We start from the raw sequence: 20,139 nt of genomic DNA, 5'->3' as shown, positions 1-20,139 counted from the left end.
AGTATGCATTTCAGTAATAGCCTTGTGTGATTCTGGCAACACCTTACACACTGGATGACCGATTTAACAATCCTTTCTATTTTGTCCTGGGGAAGAAAGCAGCTATGTTTTCCTGAATCGAGGAGCACACTTAGAAAATTCTATTTTCTCTGCTTTTAAGTCTAATTTTGGGTATTAACAATCCACCCTGCTTTCTTCAGGGTGTCTAGTGTTGATTTCCTAGAGACTTTGAGCTCTGCTGCAGATTAAGCCACCAATAACAGGTTGTCTAAGTATGGAACAATGAGAGTATTTTCTTAGCCTTTGTACTAGCTTTATCATTACCTTCGTGAAGGTTATTGAGGCCGATGAAATCCCAAATGGGAGAGAATTGAATTGGCAGTGTATGTTTCCGACAGGATCCTTTACTACAAAGCTTAGAAACAGCTGACTTGTTTAGTGTATGGGTTAGTGGCAATACGCTTCCTTGAGGTCGATGTTGCACACAGGGTCGGCACCAGCACTCGGCATACCCGGGCCCAGAGCTGTTGGGGGGCCCACATAAGGCTGTACATAAGAAATACTTGGGATTGAGGGGGCTGTTTGGTATGATAAACTAGGAGTTTACTGAAAAGGGGCCCACTGAGGCTCTGTGGCCCAGGGGCCTACTGAGTGCACGTAACATAGTTCTTCGCCATTAGAGGTGTTGCTGTCTTTATTGATTCCATTTTGAAAATTCAAATTAGTCTCACTGATAATTCTATATACTTTAGTCCTCCATCACGGCCTCCATCCTCAGAAGGCTGTGAAAACATATAAAGACCCATTGACCATACCTCGCTCCCGTGTCTAACAGAGAAAACTTCTATGGTACTGCCATAGAAAACACTGAAAAACATAAATAACATAAGATTACTCACCGGCCACTTTATTAGGTACACCTGTCCAACTGCTCGTTAACACTTAATTTCTAATCAGCCAATCACAAGCCGGCAACTCAGTGCATTTAGGCATGTAGACATGGTCAAGACAATCTCCTGCAGTTCAAACCGAGCATCAGTATGGGGAAGAAAGGTGATTTGAGTGCCTTTGAACGTGGCATGGTTGTTGGTGCCAGAAGGGCTGGTCTGAGTATTTCAGAAACTGCTGATCTACTGGGATTTTCACGCACAACCATCTCCAGGGTTTACAGAGAATGGTCCGAAAAAGAAAAAACATCCAGTGAGCCGCAGTTCTGTGAGCAGAAATGCCTTGTTGATGCCAGAGGTCAGAGGAGAATGGGCAGACTGGTTTGAGCCGATAGAAAGGCAACAGTGACTCAAATCGCCACCCGTTACAACCAAGGTAGGCAGAAGAGCATCTCTGAACGTCGAACTTTGAGGCAGATGGGCTACAGCAGCAGAAGACCACACCGGGTGCCACTCCTTTCAGCTAAGAACAGGAAACTGAGGCTACAATTTGCACAAGCTCATCGAAATTGGATAGTAGAAGATTGGAAAAACATTGCCTGGTCTGATGAGTCTCGATTTCTGCTGCGACATTCGGATGGTAGGGTCAGAATTTGGCGTCAACAACATGAAAGCATGGATCCATCCTGCCTTGTATCAACGGTTCAGGCTGGTGGTGGTGGTGTCGGGAATATTTTCTTGGCACTCTCTGGGCCCCTTGGTACCAATTGAGCATCGTTGCAATGCCACAGCCTACCTGAGTATTGTTGCTGACCATGTCCATCCCTTTATGACCACAATGTACCCTGTAACATCTGATGGCTACTTTCAGCAGGATAATGCTCCATGTCATAAAGCTGGAATCATCTCAGACTGGTTTCTTGAACATGACAATGAGTTCACTGTACTCAAATGGCCTCCACAGTCACCAGATCTCAATCCAATAGAGCATCTTTGGGATGTGGTGGAAGGGGAGATTCGCATCATGGATGTGCAGCCGACAAATCTGCGGCAACTGTGTGATGCCATCATGTCAATATGGACCAAAATCTCTAAGGAATGCTTCCAGCACCTTGATGAATCTATGCCACGAAGAATTGAGGCAGTTCTGAAGGCAAAAGGGGGTCCAACCCGTTACTAGCATGGTGTACCTAATAAAATGGCCGGTAAGTGTATATGGAGGGAATATATGGCCATCGTGCAGGACTATTGGAAACAGAATTACTGGTGAGACTAATTTGAATTTTCCATCACGTCCCCCATGAGGGCCCACTTGGAGTATTACCAGATTAATAATTTAGAGAGGGTCTACAGAAGCCCTTCTTCTTTCTGCCCAAGAGGTTGCAGTCGCTCTAGTAGAGTGGGCTTTAATATTGTCGGGAATATCTAAATATTGTATTGGATAACATTTTTGTATGATATTTTTTAGTTGCTTAGTTTTTATAGTTGCTTTAGATGCTGACAACCCTTTGTTTCCCTGCAAACTGAATAAATAAATTATTGCATCTACATGTGGATTTAGTGGCTCTAAGATAATTTATGACCGCTCTGCGCACATCGAGTGGATGCCATGACTTTTCTTTGCCATTTGATGGATTGTTGCAAAAAATTGGTAATACTATCTCCTGATTGCGATGAAAATCTATAATTACTTTTGATGGAAAAGCCGGATCTAGTTTTAGAGTTACTTTATCTGAAGATAGATAGATATGCTTCTTTATAAAACCAGGCCTGAAGTTCTCCAATCCTACGGGCTTAAGTTATTGCAACTTAAAACGGACTCTTCTAGAGGTTCAAAAGGTGAAAATGTTGATGTGTTTAGCACTAAAGTTAAAGCGGTATTCTCGTCTGGGCATTCACATTAAGTTTCATTAAACTGCCATGTATAAACATTTCTTCAATAAGATATTAAAAAAAAAAAGTTCCTGTGTAAAGATAATTTCCCATAAATGGTATATGGTCCCTTATAAACAAGACCGTCCTTGGATACGGCCACCTCTGCTGGAGTGATTTCACAAAGAAACAAAAAGGCCTGTGTATGAAATGTCCGGGATTTACTGCACGTCACACAGCCGTCCTGTGGTAATGATCGCTGAAACCAGGTGGCCTGGCAGGGCTCAATAGTGCATGTCTGGCCACCGCTGCCAAAATGTGGCGTGGTCGTATCGGAGGACCTGTTTCTAAGGGACAACATGGCTACATTTATGAGAAATTATCTTCACACAGGAACATTTTTTTTTAATTTACATCCAATTGAAGAAATGTTTACATATGGCAAATGAATTTAATTAAATGTGAATGCCCATGAGGGAATACGCTTTTTAGTCCCACTTAGGAACATCAGATTTAGCATAGGGGTAAAGTCTCATGCAGGCTGAGAGAAATCTTTTGAGTCTTGTGCAATTGGCTAGATTTGGGCTCAATTACATAATCTATATTCAAAGTGTCAAAGTAAAGAAATACTCAACCAGCAGGATAGAGTAGTAAATATTGCAGGTTGCAGAGTCCAGGACACCACTGATAAGGCCAAAGACCTCAGAGCAACAACTGCGTTTAAGGGAACATGTCAATGCAAGACCCTTTATAGCAACCCCCACGTCCCCATAGAGCAGTGATGGCAAACCTATGGCATGGGTGCCAAAAGGTAGCACTCAGAGCCCTTTTTGTGGGCACTCAGGCCTTTACCCCAGCACAGAATTTGCTAGACGTGACTCAATGCTTTCTCCTGCGGTCCAAGACAGCCAACGACATGCTATGCTCAGTGCAATTTTAAAGCGACACCTCCTTGGCTGCCAGGACTACACGAGTGAGACGTTGTGGACAGATGTTTATTGTTGGAGCTCCTTCTCTGTATCCCCTGATTCTGCCTCTTCAGGGGACCCTGGAAGGAAGCTATTATCCAAATGTTGGATCAATAGGTTACTGCTTAAATTGTCATGTTAGAACTTAGCAACATAAAAGTAGGTTTTGGTTGTAGTTGGGCACTGTCTTTTGAAGAAAAAAAAAAAATCACAAGTAGGAGCTGCTTCCTGAGGGGAAGGGGGACTACGACACCTGCCTTTTCAGCACCTCCCAGGGGGTGACTTCACCAGTCAGAGGACAATGTTTAGCAGTGTTTAGGCAATGCTTTATGGGGGATGTGGTGGTTACTAGATGGGGTCTCCTGGTGACAGGTTCCCCAATACTTCTTTCCTACCCATCAGTTTTCATGCCCCTCATGGGGAATTTGATTTCAAGTGCCATACTGCTTCTGTTTGGAGATATGTAGCACACAATTTCCCACGGAGGGCCCAGAAAATTCATCCTAGAGCTGAAAAAAAATGCCACTGATCTAGGATCAGCAGGGAGCGCATAATCCTGCAACCACCCACCCCAGCCTCCCATGGAAGCACACAGTCCCCTGCATTAAACTGGGCTGCTTCAAGCGAACCCACCAGACATTCCTTTGCAAGATTGCAACAACCAATGAAGAGCCTACCTGCCCCCTTTTATGATTTAAAAATTTTATGGCCTCTATAAAGTATGTGGAGTTAACACCAAGATGGCCGCCACTGGAAACTACAAGTTCCATGATCCTTTAGTTCTCAGTAACTCCTCCTGGTGATATAACAGACTTTCTTGCTCTGTTACCATAGTAATGGTGTAACTGCCATCACCACAACACTGGCCATACTGGATGCACCGCAACCGAACGACTACAGCCAAATGTAGTGGTGATCACATGACCTGCCCAGGAAGGTGCAGGACATGTGATGTGGACATGCGACAGCGGCCATCTTCTGTCCTGTGCCTGCTCCGCAACGGACCGCACGGAGGAAATTAACGTACTGATTAAAGGGCCAGTAGCATTTTTTTTCTTCATTACAGTCTAAGCCCACAGCATTTTCTGCTAAGGGGAGCAAAATTTTAGATAAAATATAAGCTGTGTAATTAGTTGAGTACCCATTTGTACTCAATGCCGATTCCTGGAATACCCCTTTAATAAAACTACAAATAGATTGGCCAGGAAGTGTTACAACAATCACATGCATTTGTCTCATTCTGGTTTATTGAAATGTGTATTCCATCTTTCAAATTAGAATTTTGAAGCATTTAAGTGAAAAGGAATGGCAGCCACATCACTATTCTTGATCCCTGCAGTATTCAGGCTCAGTACCTGCAAAAAAGAAATAAAGTTTATGAAAACATGACCATGTTTTACTTTAAAATAGACATGCGTTCTAGGGAAATGGGTGGATTTGTACACTAGGGTACTTTAAACTCATACTATATACTGCAATACTACCGTATTACATTGCATATATCCTGCGAAAAGAATATGGATTAACAAGCAGTCCTAACAAGTCTAAAGGCTACACAATGAGAATTCATGTTGTTTTGCCCCGCAAAATTCAGAAGTGCGGAGAGGCAGCCAACCCACCTATAGCCACTCCTGAGTGAAAAAGGCAAATTTAATCTACGACAGCCTAAAATTTCTAGGTCCATAGCTTTGGGCTCAGAAAGGAACAGCCGTCGCATCAGGTCAATTTAAAAGGTAACTGAACACTACAGTTTGAGCCTTGGCTATGGCATCACTACACATTACACTTACCTATTATACATCCATTGCATCTTGTTTTCCCTGGGTCATCTAGAGGAAGAGGTTTACCTAGTGAGTAGTTTTCCTATACCATGTTACTTTAAAATAGACAGACTTGTGTTCTAGGGAAATGGGTGGATTTGTACACTTTGTAAAAAATAATGTATTTTTCACAATTTCAGAACCTCTAGGGTACTTAAACTCGTACTATATACTGCAATACTACTGTATTACAATATGTAGCAATTTTGATAAAAGTCTGCCACCTGCAGGCTATTGGAGGTCATTAACCCCTTAACGCTCTGCGCCATAGCTCTACGGCGCAGAGGTATAAGGGATGTATGAAGAGGGCTGAGTCCTCTTCATACAAAGGTGGGGGGTTTTGCATATTGCATAAAACCCCCACTGCTAATATCCGCGGTCAGCGCTTGCACCGATTGCGGCTATTAACCCTTTCAACACCGCCGGCAAAGTCTCCGGCCGCGTTTAAAAGACGGCCGGGCGCCGGCATCTTTTTTACGATCGCCGCGCCCCTGAACGTCATCGGGGCGGGCGGGGGGGGGGGGGGGGGGGGGGCGGGAGGGGTGCGGGTTGCGTCGATCGGTTGCCATGGTAGCCTCGGGTCTTCGTTTGACCCGAGACTATCTGGCATCTGCAGATTCGTTACAATGAGCCAGTGGATAAAAAAACATTATAAACAGTAAAAATCAAACATATTAGGTATCGCCGCGTCCCAAAATGCCCGATCAATCAAAATATAAAATTTGTACACATTCGTTTAATTTTGGAAAATGTATTAAAACACAGTAAAACCTATATAAATTTGGTATCACCGCGATCGCACCGAACCAAAGAATAAAGTAGGCGTGTTATTTGGAGCGAAGAGTGAAAGACGTAAAAACTGAGCCCACAAAGAACGTGACGCACAAGCAATTTTTCCACATTTGGAATTTTTTTCAGCTTCGCAGTACACGGCATGTTAAAATAAATACATTACGGGAAAGTAAAATTTGTTACGCACAAAATAAGCCCTCAAACAGGTCTGTACATGTAAAAATGAAAAAGTTATGGATTTTTGAAGTTGGAGAGCGAGAAATGAGCCGAAAAACCCTGCATCCTTAAGGGGTTAAACATTGCAATTCTAAGAGTGTAAGCCAGACTGTAGGCTGCCATGGTAACAGATTGCCAACACAGATGTGTTTGTGGGGGGGGGGGGGGAGACAAGGCAAGTTAAGTGCTGCGATCAGGGCCAGCGCTGCCCATGGCAGTAACCGTTGCGTGTCCGCTGCATTATACAGCAGCATTAAAGGATGCTTAAGAGTTGATTCAGGTGGTGAAACATTGTCTTTTGGTCTGGAGAACTCAAACATACCTCCACAACTAATATATTGTATCCCATCTTCTCAGCCATCCAGTTACAACATATATCCTGCGGAAAGAATATGGATTAACAAGCAGTCCTTACAAGTCTAAAGGCTACACAATGAGAATTCATGTTTTACCCCGCAAAATTCAGAAGTGCGGAGAGGCAGCCAACCCACCTATAGCCACTCCTGAGTGAAAAAAGCAAATTTAATCTACGACAGCCTAAAATTTCTAGGTCCATAGCTTTGGGCTCAGAAAGGAACAGCCGTCGCATCAGGTCAATTTAAAAGGTAACTGAACACTACAGCCTTGGCTTACACTTGCCTATTATACAGCCATTGCGCCTTGTTTTCCCTGGGTCACCTAGAGGAAGAGAAGGTTTACCTAGTGAGTAGTTTTCCTATACCATGTTACATGTAAGGTATAAAGTCAGTTGTAGCTCAGAGTAAGATTCATAATCACAGATCTCAGGTGAAACACAGACTATGAAAACTCATCATAGAACACTCCAGCATTAGAGCTGTGCAGGGCCAAGCAAAAATGGAGGTGCCAGGAAATTAATTGCAGATTAGTAAAGAGGACCTTTCCAGTCTTTACTGCATTTCCTTTCCTCCTTAATTGACAGGTCTGACACTTAACATGCTGCTCAGTGTGGAACATTGCAAGCTGTTACATCATTGGCCACTTCATGTCATATGACAAGTGTCACAAATGTCAAGTCCTTTTACATTTGCACATTTTACCCTATGTATGCTTTGATTTCATGCTATCAGATGCAGTCCCCATGGAGGACAGGGAGGAGTAGAAGTCCATGGGGCATGCTGTGATCAGATATATAGGGTAGGTGTTGCAAATGTAATCAAGTAAAGGACCTTAGATGACATCACATGAGATGTGAGTAGATGGGACCTGTGATGAGTAGATAGGAGGGGCAGGCTGAGCAAGAGGATACACTTCTGTATCCTCTTAGTAGAGTTGCACTAACTACACTTGAGAATTATAAGTGTTCTTTACCTGCACAGTATCTATGGACGTCACCTCTACGAGTAAGTGCACATCTTCACCTTTTACCACACATCTACAATAAATCAGATTAAACATTAATGTAGAGTAACCAATTTGAAAACCCTTCTCAAAATTTCAACCCCACGGGAATCACAACTCAAACCAGCGATCACAGAATACGCCTGCTCAGGGTATGAACATAATCATTGTTTTTCATGTGAAACACAGACTCATGAACTCATCATAGCAGGCTTCAACAAGTAAAAGCTAGTTCTGGGGTACCCCATGGAGAAGTGGGGTAAACCAGGGCCTTTGTTACCTGTTGGGGTGCAGCCATCACTTCTCACTTTGTATTTTGCATCATGGGAAATCCTCCTAACGCAAACATTTGTCAGGAGAAGCTAGCTCACCACCATGCAGGCCCAGGCTCCTATCAATATTTGTTACACAAGACTAGCAATATTATAATGCCACCAACTGGGGCTAGAGAGAATTACCACAAGGTGCTCAACTTGTGGGGAGGGAGGGGTAGATATTAACATATGAAGATATATGCACTATAAATAGCGCATTAAAATGCACAATACCACCTATTCCCCTTCAACCAGTTGAAGCATGCAAGCTCCACCATTACATGGCAAAACTAAAAGTAGGAAAGGGCATGGATTGTTATGTGTGGTAAGTGATGCAATGCATATTGTATCATACCACAACCTCTTTCCAACTAGTCAACCCACTGGTCAGTTGATTCAGGTGGTGAAAAGGACCATTAAAAAAAACTCTGGACACATTCCCTTTTAGTTTTGAAAACTCATCCAACATACCTCCACAATTAATTTAATGCAAACGATGCATCCCATCTTCTCAGCCATCCAGTTACATTGCATATATCCTGCGAAAAGAATATGGATTAACAAGCAGTCCTTACAAGTCTAAAGGCTACACAATGAGAATTCATGTTGTTTTGCCCCGCAAAATTCAGAAGTGCGGAGAGGCAGCCAACCCACCTATAGCCACTCCTGAGTGAAAAAGGCAAATTTAATCTACGACAGCCTAAAATTTCTAGGTCCATAGCTTTGGGCTCAGAAAGGAACAGCCGTCGCATCAGGTCAATTTAAAAGGTAACTGAACACTACAGTTTGAGCCTTGGCTATGGCATCACTACACATTACACTTACCTATTATACAGCCATTGCATCTTGATTTCTCTGGGTCACCTAGAGGAAGAGAAGGTTTTCCTAGTGAGTAGTTTTCCTATACCATGTTACATGTATATAAAGTCAGTTGTGGCTCAGAGTAGGATTCATAATCACAGATATCAGGTGAAACACAGACTATGAAAACTCATCATAGAACACTCCAGCATTAGAGCTGCGCAGGGACAAGCCCTGGTAATCAGTAATAGATAGCCAGGAGGTTGGGGGCACAACACAACCATATCAGGGAATAGCAACAAAAGGTCTCAAATACACCCAGGTGTATCCAAGACACATCACAATGAACACTCCTGTATACCCACATAGAGCTGTACAACAGCCACATCAGAATGAGATTACCTGCACAGGTCACCTCAGGGAGTGGGAGCGCACACCGTCACCTTTCAGCATCCACCTACAATAGATTAAAAGGATTCATGAAAAAAAAAAAAAAAAAAACCCACGCAAAGAGCAGCAAACACACAAGACGCCTGCTCAGGGTATGATCATAATCATCGTATTTCATGTGAAACACAGACTCGTCACGTACTCATCACAGCAGGCTTCAACAAGTACCCCATGGCGGATAAGAGGGTGCCCCTGCACCCAACCCTAAAGGTTATAACACCACGTGCAGGGAGACTGCTGCCTAGTACAATGATAGAAAGAACGTGCCCATGGCGAGGGGCGGGGGCGCTTCCCAGCACGTGCTCATCACACCCAACATGGCGGCCAAGGGCGCAGTGATCCTGCCGATAACACATGCACTAGACACTCGTAGCAATAAGAACCTCACTAGTTGGTCCCCGCTCACTTACCTCTCAACACGAGGAGACCGGTAACGGCGTGCTCCCGCCATGACACTGCACAACGACTAGGAGAGGAAACGACAAGGATAATGAAGTGGTGGCAATCCACCTATTCCAGCTGTACCAACGTGTTCATAGCCTCTTCCCGAGTACAAGACAGACGCTTCAAAATGCCTGTATTTATAACAGATATAAGCCACACCCCCTTAACTCATATCAACCAGTTACAGTAGACCTCTGCCATAGGCTGGTTATCCTATTGGCTGGATAGGCGTCACGTGGTCGGGTTAGTTTTGAACTGCGCAGTTGATGTTAAACTTTAGTGTAAATCAGTTGGTGATGAGTAGTGATGGGAAGTCCGGCTCTTTTTAGGGAGCTGGTTCATTATGTTCAGCTCACTAAAAGAGTCGCCTCTTTTGGCTCCTAATGGCTCCCTATTACATGTATTATATGTGTTCAGGGGGGAATCCTCTCGCTGCAGGGAGCCGACTAGTGTAGGGTGAGATTGTGTAAGAAACGGAGGGGGACAGGTTAGGGAAAGGAGAGACCAAAGCAAAGGTCACATATCATGTCCTCCTGCCCAGCTCACGCTTTTTATTATAATGAAAAATGGTTTACCTAATGGAAGGGACCCAGCGCTAGCACCCAGAATACCCGGGCAAGTGCCAAAGCTACTAGAGGGCCCCACTCTGGCAATGAATGAACCTTAAGGCACCCGGATCAATTGTACCTGTGTTGTTTTAAGACACTGGTACAATTGATCACTATCCAGCTCCTCTTGTTACCCAGCCCCAATCCTAAACTTGCCTATCCTCGCTCTCCGCTGTATGCAACGACTCTGAAGCCGCCACACATGATATCACGTGTGTCGGAGTCAGAGACAGCAAGAACAGCAAGTTCACCAGCTAGCCCACAGATCCCACGATGCCTTGTGTCAGGGCCGGCTCCAGGTTTTAGTGGGCCCCTGGGCGACAGAGCCTTAGTGGACCCCTCCGTGGGCCACCCTCCAGTGGCAACATTGCGCGGACACACTGACTACCCCCCTTCCGCCTGCGGACACACTGACCCCCCCCCCCCCCTTCGGACACACTGACCACCCCCCCTTCCCCTCCGGGCACACTGACCCCCCCTTCCCTGCGGACACACTGAACCCCCCCCCCATGCTGACACAATGACCCCCTCCTCCCCCTGCAGACACATTGAACCCCCCCCCCTCCCCCTGTGGACACACTGACCACCCATGCTGACACACTAACACCCCCCCCCCCTCTCCCCCTGTATACACACTGACTCCCCTCTGGAAAAGAAAAAATAATTCACCTTTCCTGGTTCCCCCGGAGCAGCGCCTGCAGCTGTCTTCGGCTTGGGGATCCCGTACGCGCCGGCTCTGAAGCCGGCACACGTGATCCGATGACGTCATTATGTCTTATAGCGACACTGGTACAATTGATCCGGGGGCCCGAGTGGGCCCCTCCAGTTCCCCGGGGCCCCGGCACTTGGCCGGGTGCTGGCGCCGGGCCTGCCTTGTGTTCTCTTTCAAAGTAATTTAGCATTAAAGGGAATCAGCATTATTCATATACAAATATGTATATGGGTATTTTCGCTCATTTCTCGCTCTCCATCTTCAAAAATCCATAATTTTTTCATTTTTCCGTTTACACAGCTGTGTTAGGGCTTATTTTGTGCATAACAAATTTTCCTTTCCTGTGATGTTATTTATTATTCCCTGCTATGTAGTGGGAAGCTGGAAAAAAATTCCAAATGTGGAAAAATTGAAAAAAAAAAACGTGTTTGTGTCACGTTCTTGTGGGGACAGTTTTTACGACTTTCACTCTGCGCACCAAATAACACCTCTACTTTATTCTTTGGTTCGGTACGATCACGGTGAAACAAAATTTATACAGGTTTTATTGCGTTTTAATACATTTTCAAAAATTAAACGAATGTGTACAAAAAAGAAAAAAACATTTTTGCCATCTTCTGACGCTAATAACTTTTTCATACTCTGGGGCACGGAGCTGTGTGATATGTCATTTTTTGCTAAATGAGCCGAAGTTTTCATTGCTACCATTTAGAGGACTGTGCAACATTTTGATAATTATTTATTACATTTATTTGGGCGCCATTTCCCATCTCTGAGGTCACTGCCGGCCGTAACCGTTTTAATATTTTGATAGATCGGGCATTTTTGGACGCGGCGATATGTAATGTGTCTGTGATTTTTACTGTGATTTTTACTGTTTATTATATTTTATATCAGTTCTATGGAAAGGGAGGTGATTTGAACTTTTAATATTTTATTAATTTTTTTAATTTTTTACACTTTTTTTTCCTTTTTTTTTTCACTATTTCTTAGACCATCTCGGGAACATTAACCCTAGATGAGCAGATCGTTCCTACCATATACTGCAATTCAACTGTATTGCAGTATATGGCATTTCTGCACACTATACATTACAATGAGCCACTGGCTCATTGTAATGAATAGGCAGAAGCCATGCAGCCTCGGGTCAAAGGAAGACCCGAGGCTGTCATGGCAACCGATCGCCGCCCCCCGATGACGTTCGGGGGAGCAACAGTTGAAGGTAACACCCAGCGCCCAGCATTTCAGTGCTGCCGGCGGCAAAGAAAAGGTTAACGCCTATCTCTGTATGAAGAGGGCTCAGCCCGTGAGCCCTCTTCATACACCCTTCATAGGGGGTTAAAATATAAGCTGATTTGTATTTAGTTCTTATTTAAAATTTTGCTCTCCATAACGGAAAAATATTGTGGACATAAATTATAATGAAGAATTAAAAATCAGTCCATTGATTTCCTCTGTGCAGAGCAGACACAGGACAGAAGATGGCCACTGGTCACATGTCCTGTGTCAGTATTGTGGTAACTGCATAGTGCACATACAGGATGTGTATGGCGACGAGCAGGGAACATGTTAAAAGTGGTAGAAATCATTGGTGAGTACATGAAGTAAAGCCTAGGCTGTGTGAGCACTAAAGGTTAATAGTGTCACGGTTGTCCCCGTGACCCACATCTAGGGTGGTTCACTCCGGTCCCCAGAGGCTTTATTACCCACTGCTCCTTGCATATTGAACTAATGCCTGCACAATTCATAACTGAACGGTCAAGAGTGGCTTTCGTGATCAGTCTTCTCTCGGGGAGAGCCCTGGCATGGGCCACACTGACCTGGGACAAGGGAGACCAGTTACAGTAGACATCACCGCTTTCTTCACTGAACTATGGACCGTCTTCAGACCAGGCGTCTTCTGCTGAGACTGCCCCCCTGAACTAGTGCCAAGGGGACTCCTCCGTGGGTGACTATGTGGTGCAATTCCGTATTCTGGCTTTTGAACTTTCCTGGAATGAAGCAGCCTTGGTCGCCACCTTTAAAAAGGGATTGTGTAGTCAGGTCAAAGACTACCTGTCTGCAAGGGGCCTGCCATCTAGCCTGAATGGTCTAATTTCCTTGGCCACTCAGATACATCCACTTCTCTGAACGCAATGAAGAACAGCACAACCCCGAGTCCAACGTTTTTCCCTTCTGACTCCAGTTTTCCAAAGATCTCTTCTGCCGTCTCCTACATCTGCTACCGAAATGCCCATGCAGGTGGGTAAACCCAGGCTAACACCCCAAGAACGCTCCAGACATAGAAAGGGAAATCTCTGCATCTACTGTGCCAGCCCGAACCACTTCCTCCAGTCGTGTCCAGTGCGTCCTCAGCATCTAGGAAGGCATTCACACCTAGGGTTCCTAGGAGGTGCGTCCCTAGGCGAGAGTAAAGCTTCTCCACGCCTGCATCTTCCAGTTCTGCTCAGCTTTGAAACCAGTGATCCTGTTCCAGTCTCGGCCTTCCTGGACTCCGATTCTGCAGGGAACTTTGTGCATGCTGCTCTGGTCTCCTGGGATCATTTCCCTGTGGTTCGTCTAGAGAAGCCCCTGGTCATCTCGTCCATCAGTGGGCAGTGACCCAGTCCAGTATCGCACTGAACCACTATGCCTGCAAGTTGGGGCCTTGCATAAAGAGAGACTGTTTTGCTATGTGCTTCCCCGCTCCACATCCTCAGTTCTATTGGGACATCCGTGGTTGCCGCAACACGCACCTGTCCTCAACTGGCAGACTGGGGAGGTTCTTCGCTGTGGTCCTGAGTGCCAGTCTCACTGCCCCAAGGCTCTCTGACCATGGTCTGCCAGGTCTTCTTCTGAGTCTTCCAAGACGTTGGTGTGTCTTCCTGCTGTTTACATGGACCTTGCTGATGCCTTCTCAGAGAAACAAGCCGAGACTCTGCGTCTGCACCATCCCTACGACTGTCCTATAGAGCTGCTACTGAGCACATCTCCTCCACGTAGTCGGGTATACCCACTCTCCGTGCCCGAGACTGCGGCTATGTCGGCTTATATCAAGGAGAATCTGCAGAAGGGGTTCATCCGCAAATCCTCTTCTCCTGCCGGCGCTGGATTCTTCTTAGTGGCCAAGAAGATTGGCCCCCGCATCCTTGTATCGACTACCGCGGTCTCAATAAAATCCTGGTGAAAAACTGCTACCCACTACCCTTGATCACAGAACGTTTTGATCGTTTACATGGTGCCAAGGTTTTCACCAAGCTGGATCTACGGGGAACATATAACCTCATCCGCATCTGTGAAGGAGATGAGTGGAAGACAGCCTTCAATACTCGAGACGGGCACTTCGAATACCGGGTCATACCCTTTGGAGTGTGCAATGCGCCTGCAGTGTCTCAGGAATTTTTTCAGAGACTTGCTCTACACCTGTGTCGTGGTCTACCTAGACGATATCTTGGTGTTTTCTTCTGACCTGGAGTCTCATCAAGTCCACGTATGACAAGTTCTTAGGCCAATCGTCTCTATGACAAACTGGAGAAGTGCTGGTTCCATCAGAAGAGTCTTCCATTTCTTGGACACATACAGATTCTTGGTCTGCCAATTACTCCCGGCTGTTTATACTCTTTTTGTCCTCTCTCGTGTCTTCCATTGTGGCTTTGACAAAAAAGAACACTGATCCTAAACTCTGGCCTCCGGCCGCCGAAGAAGCATTTTCCAGGCTTAAATCTGCCTTTGCTTCTGCTCCTGTCCTTACACGGCCTGACACTGAGAAACCATTCCAATTTGAAGTGGATGCTTCCTCTGTAGGTGCTGGAGCTGTTCTCACCCAGAAAAGACCCAAAGGCCGAACACTCACTTGTGGGTTTTTTCTCTAAAACCTTCTCCCCTGCTGAGAGGAATTACTCCATTGGAGATTGTGAACTTCTGGCTTTGGAGGGAGCTTGTCACCCGGTCTGTGTATATACGGACCACAAGAATCTCCTGTATCTCCAAACTGCTCAGCGCCTCAACCCACGACAAGCTCGGTGGTCCCTATTTTTTTCTCGCTTCAATTTCCTGATCCACTTCTGCCCTGCTGAGAAGAATGTCAAGGCCGATGCTCTCTCTCGTGCCTCCAATGTTGTGGGGGAAGAACCGGCTCTGCGGCATGTTATCCCTCCTGAAAGACTGATTCTTGCTGCTCCAGTGGATCTGCAGCAGCTCCCTCCTGGCAAGACATATGTCCAGCCTGCTTTTCGGAAAAAGATATTGACTTGCTCTTGAGTGGCTGGGCATCCTGGGGTGCAGCGTTCAGTAGCTCTCATTTCTCGTTACTATTGGTGGCCAGACCTGGTTAAAGATGTGAGGGAGTTTGTGGGTTCCTGCACCTCCTCGCCTAAAACCTGCTGGTCTCCTGTTGCCGTTACCCAGCTGCCTGTGGACTCTCGTGGCAATGGACTTTATTACGGATCTGCCATCTTCCTCTAGAAATTCCGTCATCTGGGTGGTAACTGACAGGTTCTCGAAGATGTCTCATTTTGTTCCGCTGCCAAGTCTGCTGTCAGCTGCTCGTCTGGACAGTCTGTTCTTCCTCCATATCTTCTGGCTACATGGACTCCCTCTGCATATTGTCTTGGACTGTGGGGTCCAGTTTGTTTCCAGACTCTGGCGTTCCCTCTGCAATCAACTACAGATCAAGCTGGACTTCTCTTCCGCATATCATCCTCAGACTAACGGGCAAGTAGAGAGAGTCAACCAAACGCTGGGCTGTTACCTCTGTCATTTTGTCTCTGCCCATCTGGACGACTGGTCCACCCTGTTACCATGGGCAGAGTTCTCTTACAACTCTTTGGATTCAGAGTCTGCTGGCACTGCCCTGTTCTTTATTGTCTTTGGACGAATTCCATGCCCACCTCTTCCTCTATCCGTGCCTTTTAATGTTCCTGTGGTCGAAGAATTGGTGCAGAACCTCAAATCGATCTGGGAACAGACACGTCAGTCTCTATTTCAGGCGCAGGTCTCCTCCAGTTTTCTCTCTGGGTGACTAGGTGTGGCTATCATCCAGATACGTCCGGCTGAAAATTCCCAGCCACAAGCTTGGTCCATGTTTTCTGGGGCCATTCAAGGTGATACAGCGTATAAATCCTGTGGCTTATAAACTCCGCCTTCCTCCCACTATGCAACTCCTTCCACGCCTGTCATCTTGAACTGCTTCTCTTGGCATTCTCCTCCTCCGAGGAGAGGCTGACTCCACTGATGTCTTTGTGGCAAAGGAGGTTCTGGACATGAAGACAGTGAGGGAAGCGGTTCGGGCCTGAAGAGAGATTGTGGGACCCTGGCCTCCTGCAGTTCCTCCAAACCAAGAAGAGGGGGAGGCCAAAGGGGAGGTTCTGTCACAGGTGTCCCAGCGACCCACATCTCGGGTCACGAGTACACCCATGCTTCGATCCGGTCCCCAGCTCCCCCCTTCCTAGGGCGTGGGCCTGCCGGCACTCGAAGATTTAAAGGGCCAGCACACCGCTAATTGGTGCTGGACAAGGTGCCCACTTCCTGCATTCCCTGCTGGATCTTTGTGCTTCATGCCTCAGAGAAAGCTTCTTTCGTTTCCTTGTGCCTGTCTGCTGATTTCCTGTCTTTGACTCCGTGCTGCCTGCGTTGACCTTCTGCTTTGTTCCTGATGTTGATTCCGTGCTGCCTGTCTGGACCTCTTGCCTGTCCCCGACCAAGATTCTGTCTTACAACTTTGTACCACGCCTTGGCCACCACCGCAAGCAAAGTCGCGCCTGTGGAGCGACCTGGTGGTACCCTGCCGCAGCAAGTCCATCACTCTTTGCGGTGGGCTCTGGTGAAAACCAGGTGCCACTTAGACTCCGGGCTACACCAGCCATTCCAGCACTGAGGTAATTTGAGGGGGTTGGAAAAGAAACAGCTGCTTAGAGGCCTAAATAATAATGCCACTATATAAACTACACCCCTTAATGTATCTAAAACAACTCTTACGAAGTCTGTTAACCCTTTAAGTGTTTAACAACAGTTAAAACAATATGGACATGCAATTTAGAAACTTTTGAATTTTTTGTTTAGAAAAGACACTGGGGCAGATTTACTTACCCGGCCCATTCGCGATCCAGCGGCGCGTTCTCTGCGCTGGATTCGGGTCCGGCCGGGATTTGTGATGGTATTTCCTCTGCTGTCCACCAGGTGGCGCTGCTGCGCTGAAAAGCATCTGAACGCACTTCAATACACCGAGCTGGACCAAGTGAAGGTAAGCCTGTCCCAAGCGACACATTTTCGGTTTTTAAATGCGGCGGTTTTTCCGAATACGTCGGGTTTTCGTTCGGCCACGCCCCCCCCCCATTTCCGTCGCGCGCATGCCGGCGCGCGATGCGCCACAATCCGATCGCGGGCGCCAAAATCCCAGGGCAATTCAGGTACAATCAGCGCAAATCGGAAAAATTCGGGTAACACGTCGGGAAAACGTGAATCGGGCCCTTAGTAAATGACCCCCATTCTGTTAAGCCAAAAATTACAGTTTCAGAATGAATTCAATGATCCAATGTTCTGCACAGTTTGAGACCCAATTTCCCCCGAGTGGGGGGGGGAGTTCACTGAAAAGAGCCAACTCAGAGAGGAACGACCTATCACTAGCGACAAGCTACAGCACCAGGTCTATGACCACTGCAGGGCAGCTCATCCTTTCCACTGATACCCCATATGTGGTGGTAACTGCTGTATGGGCGCACGGCCGAGCATAGAATGGAAGGAGCGCCACCCAGAGCAGATTTGCATTGTCAAATCTTACAGGCTATAATTTTGAGGCATTTAAAGCTAATTATTTAATATTAGCTCTTTGTTGGTGGAGGAAATGAAAATCATCGATTTTTGTTAAGATTTTATTTTTTTGGGCTGTTCCACATACCATAAAAATAATATGTTATTTATATTCTATGGGTCGGCACCCTCACGAAAATATCTCATTTATATAGATTTTTCTTTCCCAATTTTTTTCACCGGTCATCGCGGTGAAGGGTTAATACATTAAGCGTTTGGGCAGGGTAAAAAATTACAGTGCTAGTGTTTTATAAATAAAGCTAAGACAAAGACTTTGTGAAAATAATTCCCAATCTGTTTTTATCCTTAACCCCTTAAGGACGCAGTTTTTTTCCCGATTATTATTCACTCTCCACCTTCGAAAATCCATAACTTTTTCATTTTTTCATGTACAGAGCTGTGTGAGGGCTTATTTTCTGCATAACAAATTTTACTTCTCAGTAACGTTAGTTATTACTCCATTATTACTAAGCTGGAAAAAATTCCAAATATTGTGAAATTGGCAAAAAACTTGCTTCACTTTCTTGTGGGCTCAACTTTTACAACTTTCAAACAACACCTCTGCTTTATTCTTTGGTTCGGTACAATCACGGTGATACCAAATTTATATAGGTTTTTATAGAGTTTTATTACATTGAGTATGAAAAAAAAATTGTTTCGCCATGTGCCTGGGTTACCTTTATACTGGGGACATGTGCTGTGGCTACCTAATTACTAGCAGGCATGTGATGGTGCTAACTTTCTACAGGGGGTCATGTGCTGTGGTTACCAATATACTGGGGGGCATGTGCTGTGGCTACCTTTCTACTTGGGGCATGTTGTTAGGCTAGCTGTCTATTTGAGTGCATGTGCTTGGGCTACATATTTACTGGGAGGAATGTGCTGGGGCTAGCTATCTACTGGGGCATGTACTGGGGCTAACTATTTACTGGGTGGCATGTTCTGTGGCTACCAATTTACTGGGGGCCATGTGATGTGGCTATCTATCTACTCGGAGCATATTCTGGGGCTACCTATCTACTGGGGGCATGTGCTGTGGCTACCTGTTTACTGGGGGCCATGTGAGGCGGCTACCTATCTACTGGCGGGCATGCTCTGTGGCTACCTATTTACTGGGGGGCCATGTACTGGGGCTACCTATCTACTAGAGGGGAAGTGTTGTGTCTACCAATCTAGTGGGGGGGGGGGCATGTGCTGTGGCTACCTATCTACTGGGGGACATGTGCCATGGCTACCTATCTACTTGGGGGCATGTGCATATTGTATGGCTCTCACAGAATTATGTTTCAAAATATGCGGTGTTCACGGCTCTCTTAGCCAAAAAGGTTCCCGACCCCTGCCCTAGATGGTCTGATCATTACTACCATATACTGCCATACTACTGTATTGCAGTTTATGGCATTTTTACACAGTATTGGATACAATGAGCCACTGGCTCATTGTATCGATACTGCAGATGCCACGTGGCCTCTGGTCTGACAAGATGGATGTCATGACAAACGATCGCCACTCTCCAATGACGTCCCGTGGAGCGATGTTTAGATCAAAGAAGCCGGTGGTGGGGTGGAGGGTTATGATAAATCTTCCCATTCCATTATCTTTACATTATCTATTAGCATGTTCGGGAGCAGGCCCGGCGCCAGCACCCGGCCAACCCGGGCAAGTGCCGGGGCCCCGGGGTACTGGAGGGGCCCACTCGGGCCCCCGGATCAATTGTACCAGTGTCGCTATAAGACACTGGTACAATTGATCACCATCGGGATCGATCACTTTTCTGCCTCTATGCTGCGCTGGTCAGGAGCGCAGCATAGAGGCAGAATCTACAACTCACCTGTCCCGGTTCCCACGATGCAGCGCTCCGCAGGGTATGCGACGGCTTTGAAGCCGGCGCACATGATGACGTCATCGGATCACGTGTGCCGACTTCAGAGCCGGCGCGTACGGGAGGCCCAGGCCGAAGACAGCTGCAGGCGCTGCTCCGGGGGAACCAGGAAAGGTAAATTTTTTCTTTTTTCTTTTCCGGAGGGGAGTCAGGGTGTCCGCGGGGGGCAGGGGGCTTTAGTGTGTCAGTAGGGGGGGTCATTGTGTCCACAGGGGGAGGGGGGGGTTC

At 46.3% G+C, this 20,139-nt stretch overlaps 2 long non-coding RNA genes and 3 other non-coding genes across 5 annotated transcripts; all 5 read right to left on the bottom strand.

Moving 5' to 3' along the window:
* Window positions 1-4,956: 4,956 nt before the first annotated feature.
* On the bottom strand, window positions 4,957-7,751 carry LOC140128157 (uncharacterized). The gene is made up of 2 exons (XR_011855121.1): window positions 6,878-7,751; window positions 4,957-5,082 (listed from the first exon to the last, which is right to left on the bottom strand). It is a non-coding gene; the product is annotated as an uncharacterized lncRNA (long non-coding RNA).
* LOC140088002 (small nucleolar RNA SNORA79) lies at window positions 5,297-5,441 on the bottom strand. Its single transcript, XR_011850051.1, has one exon. It is a non-coding gene; the product is annotated as a small nucleolar RNA SNORA79 (small nucleolar RNA).
* Window positions 6,997-7,141, bottom strand: LOC140088013 (small nucleolar RNA SNORA79). The gene has a single exon (XR_011850052.1). It is a non-coding gene; the product is annotated as a small nucleolar RNA SNORA79 (small nucleolar RNA).
* Window positions 7,752-7,758: 7 nt separating the features above from the next.
* On the bottom strand, window positions 7,759-9,997 carry LOC140128154 (uncharacterized). The gene is made up of 5 exons (XR_011855120.1): window positions 9,890-9,997; window positions 9,432-9,486; window positions 9,054-9,092; window positions 8,700-8,767; window positions 7,759-7,948 (listed from the first exon to the last, which is right to left on the bottom strand). It is a non-coding gene; the product is annotated as an uncharacterized lncRNA (long non-coding RNA).
* On the bottom strand, window positions 8,833-8,977 carry LOC140087991 (small nucleolar RNA SNORA79). Its single transcript, XR_011850050.1, has one exon. It is a non-coding gene; the product is annotated as a small nucleolar RNA SNORA79 (small nucleolar RNA).
* Window positions 9,998-20,139: the final 10,142 nt, after the last annotated feature.

Source organism: Engystomops pustulosus, chromosome 1 (genome assembly GCF_040894005.1).
Source record: "Engystomops pustulosus chromosome 1, aEngPut4.maternal, whole genome shotgun sequence".
Classification (NCBI taxonomy): domain Eukaryota; kingdom Metazoa; phylum Chordata; class Amphibia; order Anura; family Leptodactylidae; genus Engystomops; species Engystomops pustulosus.
This window is presented reverse-complemented; position numbering and strand designations above follow the sequence as displayed.